Source organism: Orcinus orca, chromosome 16 (genome assembly GCF_937001465.1).
Source record: "Orcinus orca chromosome 16, mOrcOrc1.1, whole genome shotgun sequence".
Lineage (NCBI taxonomy): Eukaryota > Metazoa > Chordata > Mammalia > Artiodactyla > Delphinidae > Orcinus > Orcinus orca.
In genome coordinates this window covers 59331988-59347844 of record NC_064574.1, presented here as the reverse complement: position 1 = coordinate 59347844, position 15857 = coordinate 59331988, and the positions used below count along the sequence as shown (strand labels likewise).

At 43.7% G+C, this 15857-nt stretch overlaps 1 protein-coding gene and 1 long non-coding RNA gene across 3 annotated transcripts in view; one reads left to right on the top strand and one right to left on the bottom strand.

Moving 5' to 3' along the window:
* The window catches only part of TNFRSF17 (TNF receptor superfamily member 17), a 64493-nt gene that overhangs the window by 37727 nt on the left and 10909 nt on the right, over positions 1-15857 (bottom strand). The window lies entirely within an intron of this gene.
* On the top strand, positions 7248-11025 carry LOC125961516 (uncharacterized). Its single transcript, XR_007472313.1, has 3 exons — positions 7248-7264; positions 7396-7494; positions 10295-11025. It is a non-coding gene; the product is annotated as an uncharacterized LOC125961516 (long non-coding RNA).

The following is a 15857-nucleotide window of genomic DNA, read 5'->3' as shown; positions in this document are numbered from 1 at the left end:
TAGCACTTGGGGACATGTAAACCCTGAAGTCGACTTTTATGTTCTAACATGGAAAGACGGCCATGAGACACTATTAAGTTGGGGGAAAGGTTACAGAATAGTATTAATTCATGCTCTCATTTCTATCTAAAATTTAAATATCATGTATTGTGTTAGTATATGCATAGGAAAAAATTGGAAGAGAAGAGTATACACCAATCCATTAAAGCAGTTATTAAGTGCCTACTATGTGCTAGGTGCCGAGAACATACAGATAAATAAGGAATTAGAATGTCAATTCCATGAAGGAAGAGGAATTTGCTGTTTTGTTTCTATTTTAGCTCCAGTGTCTGGCACATAATATATACTCAATTAATATGTATGGCATGGAAGGAAGGAAGAAAGGAAGAAAGGAAGGGAGGGAGGAAGGAAGGAAGGAAGGAACGGAGGAAGGAAGGAAGGGAGGGACGGAGGGAGGGTGGAAGGAAGGAAGGAAAGAAGGAAGGAAGGAAGGAAGGAAAGGAAGGGAGGGAGGGAGAGAGGGAGGGAGAGTCCCAGCCCACTCATCGCCCACAGTTGCTCACAGCATAGTATAGATACAGGTGTGAGCAGATGAGACAGAGCAGCGCAAAGAACTCTGGGAGAAAAGGACTCCGAGTTAGTAGGATCTTTGCATAAACTGACTCTCATCCTTGTGTCATCACCTCCCTTTCAACAGAAGAGAAGTCAGTTGCAAAAGTCATGGCCATGGAGCTCATTTTCAAACTCAAAGCTTATCCAGCTGCTGGGCGCCCTCTTCTTTAAGAACACTGCTTGGCTCTGTAAATGAGAACCAGATTATCCAGCCTGACTTGGGGCCAGGAGTGCTGGTAATGAATGCCTCCAAACTGGATCTTAGAGAGGCAGAAACTCTTGGAACAAAACGTCGCATTTTGACAATTTCTGGGAGACTGGCTTCAGTCAACTCGAAGGTGACACCCAATGTCGCTATGGGGAACTACAAAGAAATCCTAAACGATGGTTCCAGAAGAGGGAGCCTTACTGGATGCTTGCCTTTCTTCGTTTTTCAGTTAACTCCATGAGGTTCTCAGGGAGGCCGTGCTAAACAGGGAGAGCTTGCCCGGGCTGTGTGAAAAGACCCTCCGACTCAAAAACCCACTCAAAGCGAAATGAACACATCCTTGGTGGAGGGGGCGGGGGTGCTATGGCTTCTCTCTGCCTGAATAAGCGGGTGACGATTTCATTACTGGGTTCTTCTCTGATTCCTTTCTTATAGCATTTGCTTAATTACAGTTGCATTTGAACAGCAGAAGCCTAAAAACTCTCCTGAGACACATTTGCGGAGGGCCCTGCAGTCATCCAGATGCAGGTAGGAATCTCTACTCTGTCTCTTAACATCTGGGTAGCCCGGGACACATTCCTTCATCTCCCTGAGCTTCACTTTTCTCACTCGTAAAATGGAGATGATGATACCTATTTTGCAAGATTGCTGTGTAGATTAAATGAGATTCCTATGTGCACATAAAATAGAAAAGGCTTGGTAAGTGTTGATGTTGTTACTATTATGGGTAACACTTACTGAGTCTTTACTAAGCCTTACTAAGCCTTTGACATGTGCTGCCTTTTAAAATCCTTACAACAACCCTATGAAGTCGCTAATATTTCTATCCTCATTGTGTAGTTGGGGAAAACTGAGGTCTGTAGGGAATGGTCATGGTCGTGTACTAATATACAGCCAAGTTAGGATTCAAATCCAGGCTATCAACCTGAGAGCTCCCATAGTGAATCACTATTCTATAGTGGCTCCTATATGAAATTGTTTAGGAGGCCATTCAAGATTAAATGTACCCAGGGACTTCCCCGGTGGTCCAGTGGTTAAGACTCCACACTTCCACTGGTTCCATCCCTGGTCGGGAACTAAGATCCTTCATGCTGTGCAGGCCAAAAAAAAGAGGCAAAGGATCTGAATAGACATTTCTCCAAGGAGGATAAAATAGCCAGTAAATAGTCAGTAAGCACATGAAAAGATGGCCAACTGCCCAACATCATTAGCCATCGGGGAACTGCAAATCAAAACAATGATATACCACTTCAGATCCACTAAGATGACCATAAAAACAAACAGGCAACACGGACAACAACAAACATGGAAAATAACAAGTGTCGGTGAGGATTTGGAAAAATTTGAACCCCCATACCTTGCTGATGGGAATGTCAAATGGTACAGCCAGCTTGCAAGACAAGCTGGTAGTTACTCAAAAGGTTAAACATAGAGTTACTCTATGACCCAGCACTTCCAGGTGTATACTCGAGAGAATTGACATAGAGTTACATATGACCCAGTATACCAGGTGTATACTCAAGAGAATCGAAAACATATGTCCACACAAAAACTTGTACATGAATATACTACCCTTACTCTCTGTTCATAGCCCAAAAGTGAAATAATCCAAATATCCATCCATTGATGAATGGATAAACAAAATAGTATATGTATATATGTATACATGTATATATGTATATCAACACAATGGAATATTATTCAGCCATAAAAAGGAATGAAATACTGATACATACTATAACATGGATGGACTATGAAAACATTATGTTCAGTGAAAGAGGTCAGTCACAAAGGACCACACATTTTATGATTCCATTTATACAAAATGTCCAGAACAGGCAAACTCATAGAGACAAAGTAGATTAGCGGTTGCCAGGGACTGAGGAGTAGATGTTGGGCGGAAATGGGGAGTGACTGCTAATTATTAAGAAGATGAAGAAAATGTTCTAAAATTGGTTGTAGTGATGGTTGCCCAACTCTGAATACACAAAAAAATTGAATTGTTCACTTTAAATGTGTGAATTGTATGGTACGTGAATAAATCTCTTTTTAAAAAAAGTTTCAGTGTATAAGTAAATTTTAAGACCTTTGTATTTGTCACATAGTTCACACACATCAAGTAATCCTTACTGAGACACATGTCACAATTTTTACTCTGGGAAAGCAGAGTTCATGGGCCAGGTCCCAGGACAGACACCAGCTGAAAAACTAAGAACTCACCAGCGAATGACCCAACTCATTCTAGTAACATGCCAGACCCAGAGTCAGCTACCTGAGGGCTGGGGGCTGGGCAAAGCCTAGTTGGACACGTAGTGGTACGTCTCCCTTCTAGATACCTCAATTAAATTGCTTACAGACTGTCTTTATTGCTGTTCAGTGGCGGTTTACTCTCTTGATGAAAGATGGGCATGGTTCATGCTTTCCAGCAACTGTATCACAGCAGATGATCTAGCAGCTGATTTCTTATTCTTTGGACCATCCTGTCCTGTTTCTAACTGATACAATTTCTCCAGGACTCTGGAAAGCTGGAGGAGGGGGACATGCCTTCTCCCTTGCCCCTCACCCCTTTTCACCATCAACTTACCTGTCAGACCTTAAGCCAAAATTAAGGCTAACATTAAAATTAACCCTCCCTAGGGTCCAAATGAAATTTAGCAAATCATCAGTGTCTTAGTCTGTTTGGGCTGCTATAACAAAATACCATAGACTGGCTGCTTTATAAACAACAGAAATGTATTGCTCACAGTTCTGGAGGCTGGAAGTCCGAGATCATGGGACCAGCATGATCAGGTAAGGAGGTACAGAGTTCTCCCTGTGTCCCCACAAGACAAAAGAGGACAAAGGAGCTCCCTGGCGCCTCTTTTAAAAGGGCACTAATCCCATTCACAAGGGCTTGGCCCTCATGACTTAAGCACCTCCCAAACACCCCACCTCCTGATACCATCTTATTTAGGGTTAGGATTTCAACATATGAATTTGGGAGAAACACAAACACTCAGACCATAGGAATCTATAAAAGTAGAAAGCAAAGATGTCTGCTGATCTAGTGAAGAGATTATTCCACCTTGCCTGTCCAAAAGCTCCCACTTCCTGTGAGGAGAAGGCAGGAATGCTGTGTCACACACCTCCAGGAGACAACATTCAGATCATTGTTCCTGGAAAAGTGGCGCCCCGATTTGAGCAGGCACAGCCTACACAGCTCTAAAGAGAGGAGATACCTCTCCTCAGAGCGGAAACAAAGGATCCTTGCACTCATCTTCATATCCTCAAAACATCACTTCACCTCCCAAAGTAGCATCCACCACACCGCCTGGGGCTCTGTGGACTTGGTAAATATTTTGTTTCCCCAACAGTATTCTAAGCATTGAAGGCAGGGAAGATAACTTATTTTCCTTGGAATCTTCCACATAACCACATAAATAGTTATAAATCAAAACTTTGGACACATGGAGTGGTAGGCTGAATAAAAGCCCCCCAAAGAAATCCCCCAAAGAAATCCACATCCTAACCCCAGAACCTGTGAGTGTTACCTTACATGGTAAAAGGCTCTTGGCAAATGAGTTTGCAGATTGAGTTACGGATCTTGTGATAGGGAGGTTATCATGGACTATGGGCTCAATGCCGTCACAAGGGTCCTTATAAGAGAAAGCCATGAGGGTCAGGGTCAGAGAAGGAGAGGTGACAGCCGGAGCAGAGGTTGGAGTGATGGAGGACTACGAGACAAGGAATGTGGGCGGCCTTTAGAAGCTAGAGAAGGTGAGGAAATGGATTCTCCTCTACAGCTTCCAGAAGGAAGGCAGCCCTGCTGACCCAACTTGGACTTCTGATCTCCGGAGCCATAAGAGAATAAATTTGGTTGTTTTAAGCCATTAAGTTTATGGTGATTTGTTACAGCAGCAACAGGAAATACACATGGTACCATCTTCCTCCTCTTGTTCGTCATTATCTTGGTGAACACTGATTGAGTTTACTGATGCAATCTTTGTTAAAATGAATAAATGGAAGGTACTATTATTACCCCTATCTTACAGGTGAAGAAACTGAGGCTCAGGGAGATTACATAATGGAAGGTTTTGCTTTTGTTTTTGTTTTTTTGGTTGCAAACAGCAGAAAGAGACTCTGGCTAGCAGAAAGGGAGAATGACCCCAAGTAGTATGAAACATGGAGGAAGTACGATCCGGGCAACACGGCAGCTGCTGAACACGTGTCTTCCCTGGTGACACTTTGCCCCCCAACAGTCTGTTTATTTTTTTAATTGTGGTAAAATACACATAACATATAATTTACCATTAGTGGCATTTCGTACATTTATAACATTGTGCGTGCAACTATCACCACTATCTACCTCCAGAACATTTCTTCACCCCAAAAAATCTGTCTTCCATGTGCCTGAGTTTCAAGGAAAAGGACGCTCATATCTGATCCTGAAATTTATTGCCTTAAGAAATAAACCAGAACCCCTTGGTAGGTGGGGTGCAAGAGAGAGGAGGAAGCGAAGGAAAGAGGAGCAAGTCACAGTGTATCAGGTGGTAGCTTAAGTCTCAGGAGCATAGCCATGCAGCCAACTGATGCCACCCGCAAGGCTGGCTCTGCTCTCCTGAGGTCTCAAAGGGGCCCTCACCACCAGCTGAGCACAGACAGAGGGCCCTTGCTGCCTTGGGCCCAGCTGTTATTTTCCATTCAAGTACAAAGCATTTCATCCAGCAGGAAAGCCCTCCCTGAGTCTGCAGCTCCCTTCCCCCACCGGGGACACATCACTAGGATTAGATGAAAGGGAAGTGCATCCATGAGTTCCTGGTTTAGGGGGATCTTCACCTGCACTCTTTGAGAGGCTGATGGTTTGAGAGCCCTGCACATTGTAATGACAGCAGCATACAAGTCCTTCCTTCATTAGCAGGAAGGGAAGTGAGAGCAGCCAGCCCTCAAGTCTTCCTTCCTCTCCCCAGGGTGTTTGTGTAGCCAGTTTCAGGGTGAACTGACAAAAGAGGGACATGGAACAAGTTTGTCCATAAGGCTAATTGTGCCCGGTTGAAAGGCTGGACTTTTCTGAAAAGATGTTATTGATGTTTATATGATCTTCCTTTTATGAAATGATGATGGAGCAGATGGGAGTTTTAAAGTTTTGTTTGGTTTTCTTTTGTTTTAATTTGGCATAAGGAAAAGTTGACTTTGTCCTTTACCCAAGTTTTTGGAAAATTCACGGATCTGTGAAATTCTAAATTCTGGGGAGACCCTGACCTACTTGTGACTACGAGCAGCCCCCAAGCAGGGAGGGTTACACAGGCAGGATAAGAGCACCGCACTGCTGCTTTAATTGTCCTGATGAAGGAACACGTCAACCCTTCAAAAAGTAAAGAGGACAGTGTAACAAACCTTCATAGACCATCACCTGGCTTCAAAAATTATCCACTACGGGCCAAGCTGGCTTTATTTTTACCCCCACCTACTTCCTCCTGGATTATTTTGAAGCAGTGCCCAGATATCATATCATTTCGACTGTAAATATTTCAGAATGTATGTCTAAAAGGTAAGGACTCTTTTTGAGAAAACCTAGCCAAAATATAGTATTATACCAATAAATTTTAAAATTGAAGTATATTTGATTTACAATATTGTGTTAGTTTCAGGTGTACAAAGTGATTCAGTTATACATATAAATTTTTTCACAATTCTTTTCCATTATAGGTTATTACAAGATGTTGAATATAGTTTGCTGTGCTATACAGTAAACCCTTGTTGTTTACCTATTTTATATATACCAATAATTTCTTAATATCATCAAATATCTTATTAGACATTCCTGACACACACATTCCCTCTCTCTTTCTCTTAGTCTCTTCAAATCAGGATCCAAATAAGATCCGCACATTGCAACTGGTTGATATGCTTCTTAAGTGTCTTTTAATCTACAGGTCCTCCCTCTGTCTCTTTTTTTTTTGCCCCTTCCAATTTACTTGTTGAAGAATTAGGTCATCTGTCATTTGTCCTATAGAGTGCCTACGTGGAGTCATTTCATATCCCCCATGGTCCTCTGTATTTCCTATTAACTGAGAGTTAGATCTACAGCCTTCTTTATATTTAGGTTCAAGTTTTTTGCCAAAAAATTATTTCAGAAATGGTGCTGAGTGTGTGTTCATCACAGGCACACAATGACTGACTGTCTTTCTGTGGTGTTAGAAGCCACTGATGCCAAGATCCACCAATTCATTAGGACTGCTTCTATATTTCTATTTGGTGAGGTCATCGGGTGACCAGCTTCTCCTGGTTTGCCTGGGACTTTCCCAGTGTTATTACCTTGAGTCCTGCATCCCAGGAAACCACTCCGTTCCAAGGAAACCAGGTCAGTTGGTCACCCTAGCTGAGGTTCCATGTTCTCAAGAAGTGATTCTTCCCATGACCCCTCCTTCCCTTTGCCATACTGGGCAGAGAACTCAGAGACCAAATGTGGGTAACAGATCAGAGAATGCAGGGGTAGGGCCGCTGTATTAAGCAGCCAGTCTTGGGTGTGGTTGACACAGTGGCTGCCCACTCAGCTTCATTTCTACCTTCCTTGCGATACCCTGATTTTTGTCTAGGTAGTGATCTCTACTCACATCCCCAGTGCTTCAGAAGAGCTGACCACAGCCCCAGCTCCAGGGATGGGCTTTCCCTTTCCAGAACCAAGGCCCAGACCAGTAAGTACATGCCATTCCCCAAGCCACAGCTTGGGCCAGTGAATCCCAAGAAGTGGTTTGCTAGGGGCATTGGGAAAACATTCTCTCTCTTTTTTTTCCTAACATACTGTGAACCATTTCAAGCACACAATTGAATGATATTTAGTAAATTTACTTAGCTGTGCAACAATCACCACAATACAGCTTTAGAACATTTTCATCACCCCAGTAAGACCCCTCATGCTCATTTATAGTCAACTCTAGTCCCACTCCAAGCCCCAGGCAACCACCAATCTATGTTCTGTCTCTATGGATTTGCCTCTCCTGAACATTTCATACAAATAGAATCATACAATGCACGGTCTTTTGTGACCGACTTATTTTACTTAGCATATTTTTGAAGTTTCTCCACATTGTAGCAGGTATCAGTACTTCACTCCTTCTGATGACCAAATAATATTTCATCATAAGGATGTACCACATTTTGTTTATCCATTCATCAGTTGATGGGTTGTTTTGATTTTCTGGCTATTATGAGTAATGCTGCTGTGAACATTCTGTACAAGTCTTTATGGGGACATATGTTTTTATTTCTCTCAATTATAAATACCTAGGAAATTGATTGATCATACGGTACATTTATGTTGACGTTTTTAATAGACTGCCAAACTGTGTTCTGAAGTGGCTGCACCATTCTACATTCCTACCGGAAACGTATGAGCGTTCCTGTTTCTCCACACACTCACCATCTGTTAATTCCGTCTTTTTGATTATAGCCATCCTGGTAGATATGCAGTGGTATCTCGTGGTTTTAATTTGCATTTCTGTAAGCCTGAATGTTGTTTAGCATCTTTTCATAAAGCACATCCTCACTCTTAAGAGCAAGGCATGAAGAAAGAGCAGCCTTGTTTCTTCTAAACAGATGTGAGGTCCGTGACCTTCCCATTATTCTAGGACCAAGTGACTCAGAGGAACAGTTTCAGAGCACTGATGAAACAGTACTCAAAGTCCATCCAACCTCCAGACTCCTTCAGTCACAGGAGCCAAGAAATCCTTCGTATTGTTTAAGCCAGCTTGAGATGGATTTTCTTCAACTTGCATTTTATTGAGTAGAGTAGAGAAAGGCACATTTCCTTATCAATTCTGAAGCAAAGACCAAGCATTTGGAGTGAACTTTGCATGCGTGCTGAGGTTAGGACAAAGGATTCAATGCAAATAGCACAAAGGACTTGATATAGGGAAGCAACTGCCTCTAGCAGAGAGATCAAGGAATAAGAATAAAGGAAGGTAAGAGAAGAGAATGAGCTAAAAGTGGGAAGCTGAAGAAAAGAACACTAAACTGAACCACAACCAGAATATTATTTTAGCCCAAGCTAAGAAATGTGTAAAGGTCCTTCGTGAGAAAATACAAGAAATATCAGAATGAATCCCATTGTATAGAACACATAATCCACTGCGTGCCTTTCTATTTAAGTTATACAGTTTTCATTCCATAGTATGGGTTCAGTCATTCTCTATTTATCCTTTTCTCATCTTAATAAAGTCCCAAAAGCCCCAATATTGGTTAGATGTTGGATAATTAATACCCAATAGTTGCATAGATAAAATAAGATGGAGAAAATTATATGACTTTAACAGCAAATTAAGAATCCCTTCTAGGGAGGGAACTGTCTTGGTTGGTAAAGATGACTAGATAAGTGCTTGGGTTAGAAAGTGAGTCTTCTCTTTTTTCTCAGGCCTTAGGTACCAAGGCTTCAGAGGAAGTGGAAACTACCCAAAAGAAGAGAAAGAGAAGAAGCTAGACTCCCCAGGGGAATCCTAGAGGGAGAGGATGGGGGGCAGAGACAGGAAGGGGAGAGGAGGTACAAAGCCAGTAAGATGGTAGGAAGCTATGCACGATATGATGGGGCCACTCTCTACAATTTCCCCTAAAATCTCTGCTTGATTGGCTGTTGTGGAAACTGAAGAAGTTGAATTCACATTGGGTTTGACATGGTGCGGGAAAGAGACAGCACATAAACAAACCAGAACCCCAAGAGGCAGCGGACACCAGGAAAATGTAAACCTCCTGGGAAGAAGCAGAAATCAAGAGGAGGACTTTGGGTTTCCACATGCCCTGGGGTGTAGGATGGAAGGTGTTTCTAAGACAATTTCATATTTCATCTAGCTCTACTGTGGCAGGAAGGTCCCCAGCTGGTGTCTGAGTGACACACACATATCTGGACTAGATGAAGCCAGTGAAGCCCCTGCATCCATACGCTGGAGGGAGACCACAGCAAACTCTGGGTCCCACTCTTAGAGATGCCTATGCCTGTGGGGTTCATCCTGTTCAGAGGAACTCCATACATCTTCCCCACTCTCGCTGCAAGACCACCACTGTTTGCTGGCTTTCAGGCTATCTCTATCCATCATGGAAACCTGGGTTCAAATCCCAGCTCTGACAGTTAGTTACTAGCTGTGTGACCTCCAGCAAGTTACTGATCTTCTTTCTAAGCTTCAGTTTACTGCTTCAGTTTACAGCTACCTAATAGGGTTGTCATGAGGAATAAATATGGTGATGCATGCAAATAGCTTAGCACAGTGCCTCACATACTATGCATCCATTACATGTTAATTACATGTTAGCAGTTATTGTTGTTGTTGTTATTACTATTACTGTTGTCCCATCTAAGGATAAAGCGGGAGGGCAGCTGGTGGCAATAGCTTTCACAGAATCATTTAATCTCATAAAGTCCTTGATAAGGACTTTGTCATGTAGCCCAATCTCCCAGCTGATGTTTGATCCTACTAGGTTGTCTATAACACCATTCTCTTCCATCAGGTGGCCTGTTCCATCTTTTGGACGATTGGGAAGTTCTACCTTGTTGCTGAGGACATTTGGAGCTGCTTCCTGTGCTGAATGGTTTCCACTTACCCATCCAGATTCACCCTCTACCTCCTTTACCCTGCTTTCTGCCCCAGGATGCTGAGAAGTGTGGACCACATCAACAGTAGTTAATCCTTGCTCTCTTGCTCAGAGTTGGGTTCAGCCAGTTGAAGACATTGGCAGGAGAATAGCCCACAGGAGGAAAGAGGCTGGGGTATTAATATCCTTAGCTCCTTCCCTGCCAAGACACAGCATGTTGGCTGCATTCCTCTACCAAAAGCCACAGCTCTTGCCAGGCAGCCCTGTTGTACATCTATAGCTCTTTTTTCTGGGTTCTGTTAACTGGTCTCTCTGTCTGCAAATTCAAACAGGAAGGTAAGTGCTGTGATCAGGGAAGCAGAGACTGAGATGGGAGCAAAGAGAGGGGGCATCCAACTCAGACTGGGGGAATAAAGAGGGTCAGAAAATGTTTACCTACAGGCTCCTGAAATTGCAAGCCTTCTGCTTGTGATCAAAACTAGTAATTTTCCTTATGTTTAGGCCAGAAGCATCTGGGACCAGTGAACTGGTCTGGTTTCCAGCAATTTTCCACAGGTCAAGGTGAGCTTGGGAGGGCAGGAAGCGGTTTTGCTCACCGCTATGTCCTCAGAACCCAGCACACGGCATGAGGCTGCCAAGCTGTACAACCCAGGGGCACCATGTACTTTGTATCCTCTGTGAATTGCACCCCATCCCCCAAGAAGTGCACAACATAGGGAACTCTATTAGTAGGCACTCAGTCAATACAGATCTGTCAAATAAATGGATGAAAGAATGAGCTCCAGTCCCCAAACCAAACCAGCCACAGACTCATTTCATTTGGAAGATTTCTCTATGGATCATGACAGGGAGAAAGGAAAAAAGCCTCAAGTAAGTGGTTGTGAAGTAAGTGAAAGTGGTTGCATTAGTCAGGGTTCTCCAGAAAAATAGAACCAATAGGAGACATATATTTAAAAAAAAAAAAAAAAAAAAAGGCTTATCAAAAAACAACCCGCTCCCACCAAACGCAGTATCTGTGAAATGCAATAAAACAAGGTATGCCTGAAATAATAATAAAAATGCCCCCCCCACACACATAGGTTTATTTTAAGGAATTGGCTCACGTGATCTCGGAGGTTGAGAAGTCTCAATGTCTACAGCTGGTGGGTTGGAAACCCAGGAGAGGCGATGGTTGTAAGTTCCAGCGTGAGTCCTGAGTCCCAAGGCAGGAAGAGACAGATGTCCTGGCTTGAAAACAGCCAGGCAGAGAGCATGAATTCTCCCTTACTTATCCAGTTCTCAGTCTGGAGAACTGAGTAGTTCTCCAAAGAATTGGATGAGGCCCCTCACACTGGGAAGGGCAATCCAATTTACTCAGTCTATGGGTTCAAATGTGAATCTCCTTCAGAAATACTCTCACAGGGCTTCCCTGGTGGCACAGTGGTTAAGAATCTGCCTGCCAATGCAGGGGACACGGGTTCAAGCCCTGGTCCGGGAAGATCCCACATGCCATGGAGCAACTAAGCTTGTGTGCCACAACTACTAAGCCCGCGTGCCACAACTACTGAAGCCCGCACACCTAGAGCCCATGCTCCGCAACAAGAGAAGCCACCACAATGAGAAACCTGCGCACTGCAACGAAGAGTAGCCCCCGCTCGCGGAAACTAGAGAAAGCCTGCACACAGCAACGAAGACCCAACGCAGCCAAAAATAAATAAATAAATAAGTAAATAAAATTTAAAAAAAGAAAAAGAAATACTCTCACAGACACATTCAGAATAAGCTTGAACCAAATATCTGGGCACCCTGTGCCCACTTGAGTTGATACATAAAATTAACCATCACGGAGATAAAGCTTTCAAAAGCATTAGAGCCAAGAGTATCTGATGGCCGGAGAGTCATCCAGGCAGAGCAACAGGAGTACCTGGGCATCCGATCTTCAATCCCACCTTCCTCCCCAACCAGGAACGGCTGGTTGGTTATGCGTTTGCCCACTAGGCAGAGATGCTGGGACCACTGCCAGTTCTCTAGGAAAACACGGCAAACGGCTGGAAACAGCCGAGAAATCTCTCCACCAGCCTCTGCCAGGTCTCCATGGTTGTACCTAAATGCCTCTTCGGGAGGGCAGAGCTGGAAGACAGCTGCCCTCCATTCAGGGGCCTGGGAGGCTGATGAACCTTCCACAGCTGGGCCGGTGAGGGGTGGTGTAAAGAGGAAGGGGCGGAAGACCACAAGAACTGGCTTTTATTAACCACCCGAATCTTACTAAATCCTCACAACTGCTGCCCCGCCCTCCACTCCTCCTCTCACTCTAGTTCATTTCTTGGAGCAGAAACTGAAGCCCAAAGAAGTTAAAGGACTTGCCCCATTTCACAGATGAGGAAACTGAGGTACAGCAAGGTTAGATGACTTAACCATGATCACAGAGCTGGCAAGTGGGGATACTTGAAAAGATGACGCCAGACTTTCAAAGGAGAAAGGAAAAGGGAAAAGGCCACTGGTGGGGGAGGGGATGGAGGAGAGAGCCAACCCATTCCACATTTTGACTTGTCCTTTATTTTTCATTCCTATTCACCATCCCAAACCTTCTCTGAGATGCCTTTCCTGACTCCCTCCCCTCCTCCAATTCCATCCTGCAAACTGCCAGCCTCAAACGAATTTTGTTATTAACACTTAAAAATTGAGAGGTTGCACACTTTAAATATCTAGATTTCTAGCCTCTCTTAAAAATGTGGGCACTTTGGTAGTCCTGGGCCAGGACTGCCCCATGGCAGGGGGAAGGGTCTGCACCATTAGCGGAGGCCTGAGCCCCACCCTCTGGGTCCCTCACCCCTCAACCTGTTTGAACTCAGTTCCTTCTTGAACTCTGTTCCTGCCACATTGTCCTCTAGGCTTTTGCTCAGACATACCCCGCTCCTTTCCAACAAAGGACAGAGGCCCTGTCCTATACTCAATCTGTTCTTGGAGCCCTCCTTCCCTGGTCTCTGTCAATTGTCCCCCCACAGAGCACCCAACCCAAAAGAGCAGTATGCACCCCCCTCGTTATGGGTTGAATTGTGTCCCCCTAGAATAAGATATATTGAAGCCCTAATTCCCAGTACCTGTGATGTGACCTTATTTGGAAGTGGGGTCTTTGCTGATACAATCAGGTTAACATAAGGTCATTAGGGGCCCCTAATCCAATACTGGTGTCCTTATAAGAAGAGGGAAATTTGGACATAGTCACACAGAGAGCAGGCCCTGTGGAAACAGAGGCAGAGATTGGAGTAATGCTTCTACAAGCGAAGGAAGGCTAAGAGTTGCCAGCCATCCCCAGAAGCTAGCAGAGGCAAGGAAGGATTCTTCCTTAGAAGAATGGCAGCTTCTGAGCCAAGTCCAACCATCCTTAGTCCAACCATCTGTGGTAAGTAGGTGGAATAACTAGTACAAACACAACCATCTAGGGGCACCCCTTTTGAAAGCATATTGTGGGTACTTCCAAAGAAGGAGGAAGTTGGGACTTCCCTGGTGGTCCAGTGGTTAAGACTTTGCACTTCCACTGCAGGGGGCGCGGGTTTGATCCCTGGTCGGGGGAACTAAGTTCCCGCATGCCATGCCGTGGGGCACGGTCACAAGATTAAAGAAGAAGAAGAAGAAAGTCATCCAAAACAGGGAGGAAGAGAGAGATAATGATGATGGTGTGCCCCAAAGCGCCAATGACTAAATCCCTGGACAACATTCAACAGGTTTTTATCGAGCACCTACTCTGTGAATGCATCAGAGTTTAAACTCAGTGCCAATGGTTCAGCTATTCTACTTAACCCACATAAAGACTATGAGTTGATAAGGTACATCCCTCACAGGAACTGAGAGCCTTGATTGTGTTCAAAACAGGTTCAAATGTCTCTGGTCCAGGGACGCTAGCGCCCAAGAAAGCATTAACAGACCTGAAGCAAACTGTATCACCATGAATACAGTTCCTGTTATACTACTTCCTTCTCAAATGTTCTACTGCAAATTTCTGCAGGAAGATCCCGAAGGCACTGACAACAATGATGATAATAATGGCAACAATAATAATAGCTAATATTTACAGAGGGATTAGTCTTATACTCCTGATGCCTACTAGGCATTTTTACGTTCGTTTTCTCATTAAAGGGAGGCTATGATTATGATTATTATTGTGTCTCTTTATAGATGAACCTGATGCACACAGAGATTTGATTACTTATTCAGGCTGGTACACGGTAGAACAAAATCTCTCTGAGTCTAGGGCTTTAGACCATTATTTTTTTTTCTCTATCTTATGCTTTAATTAAAAAAAAATTTTTTTAGTAGGGGAGTGACAGGATCAGATTGGAGCTTTTTTTTTTTTAAATCCTTTCATTTATTTATTTATTTATTTAGGCCACGCCTCGCTGGCATGCGGGATCTTAGTTCTCCAACCAGGGATCGAACCCATGCCCCCTGAGTTGGAAGCATGGAGTCTTAACCACTGGACTGCCAGGGAAGTCCCTAATTTAAAATTTTTGTGTATGTTTTATAATGTACATAATATATTAGTGCCATAGTACATGTTACAGAATAAACAAATATTAGGCACCACTGAAGTTTGGGTTCAACCTCAGAATTCAACCAGAATCTTAATTGACTGTAGACCCCTATTTTTTATGCTATCTTCCTAGAACTGGACCATCCATTCATGACAGCTGATGCAAGAGAATAAAATAAATGTCATGTAGATACAAGAAAAGTGGGAAGCCGGTTCACTGTCACAAAGACAAAGCCATTTTCATTTGAATATCACTGCCCAGATCTGCACAAGTCTTTTGTATCCCTGCTACATCTAACACTTCAAGGCTGAAAAACTATGGGCAAGTGGAGACAAAAACCAAATGCATCTTCAGAAAAAAATATTCAATAACAAGGGTACAAATATTTATCCAGGAAGTATCAGAAAATATCAGGCAAATTATCATTCTCTGATTTTATGTTTAATTAGAAACTGAATTATGGAAACACTCAGTTTATTATACACAAACAAACCTTTCAAATGAACAGTTTGGTTTGCTAACTGGAAATCAGCCAGTCTTTCCACCAAGCAATTATAAACAGACTCTAATCGCCTGTCTGGAAGTGAGATGCAAGCTTGCTGAGTCGAATACTGCTGCTGTTATTCTTTTTTTTTTTAAGATTTTTAATTTTATGTATTTATTTACTTATTCTGGCTGTGTTGGGTCTTTGTTGCTGCATGCGGGCTTTCTCTAGTTGCGGCGAGTGGGGGCCACTCTTCGTTGCGGTGCGTGGGCTTCTCATTGTGGTGGTTTCTCTTGTTGCGGAGCACGGGCTCTAGGTGCACAGGCTTCAGTAGTGGTGGCACACGGGCTCAGTAGTTGTGGCGCACGGGCTTAGTTGCTCCGCGGCATGTGAGATCTTCCCGGACCAGGAATTCAACGCATGTCCCCTGCATTGGCAGGTGGATCCTTATCCACTGTGCCACCGGGGAAGTCCCTGCTGCTGT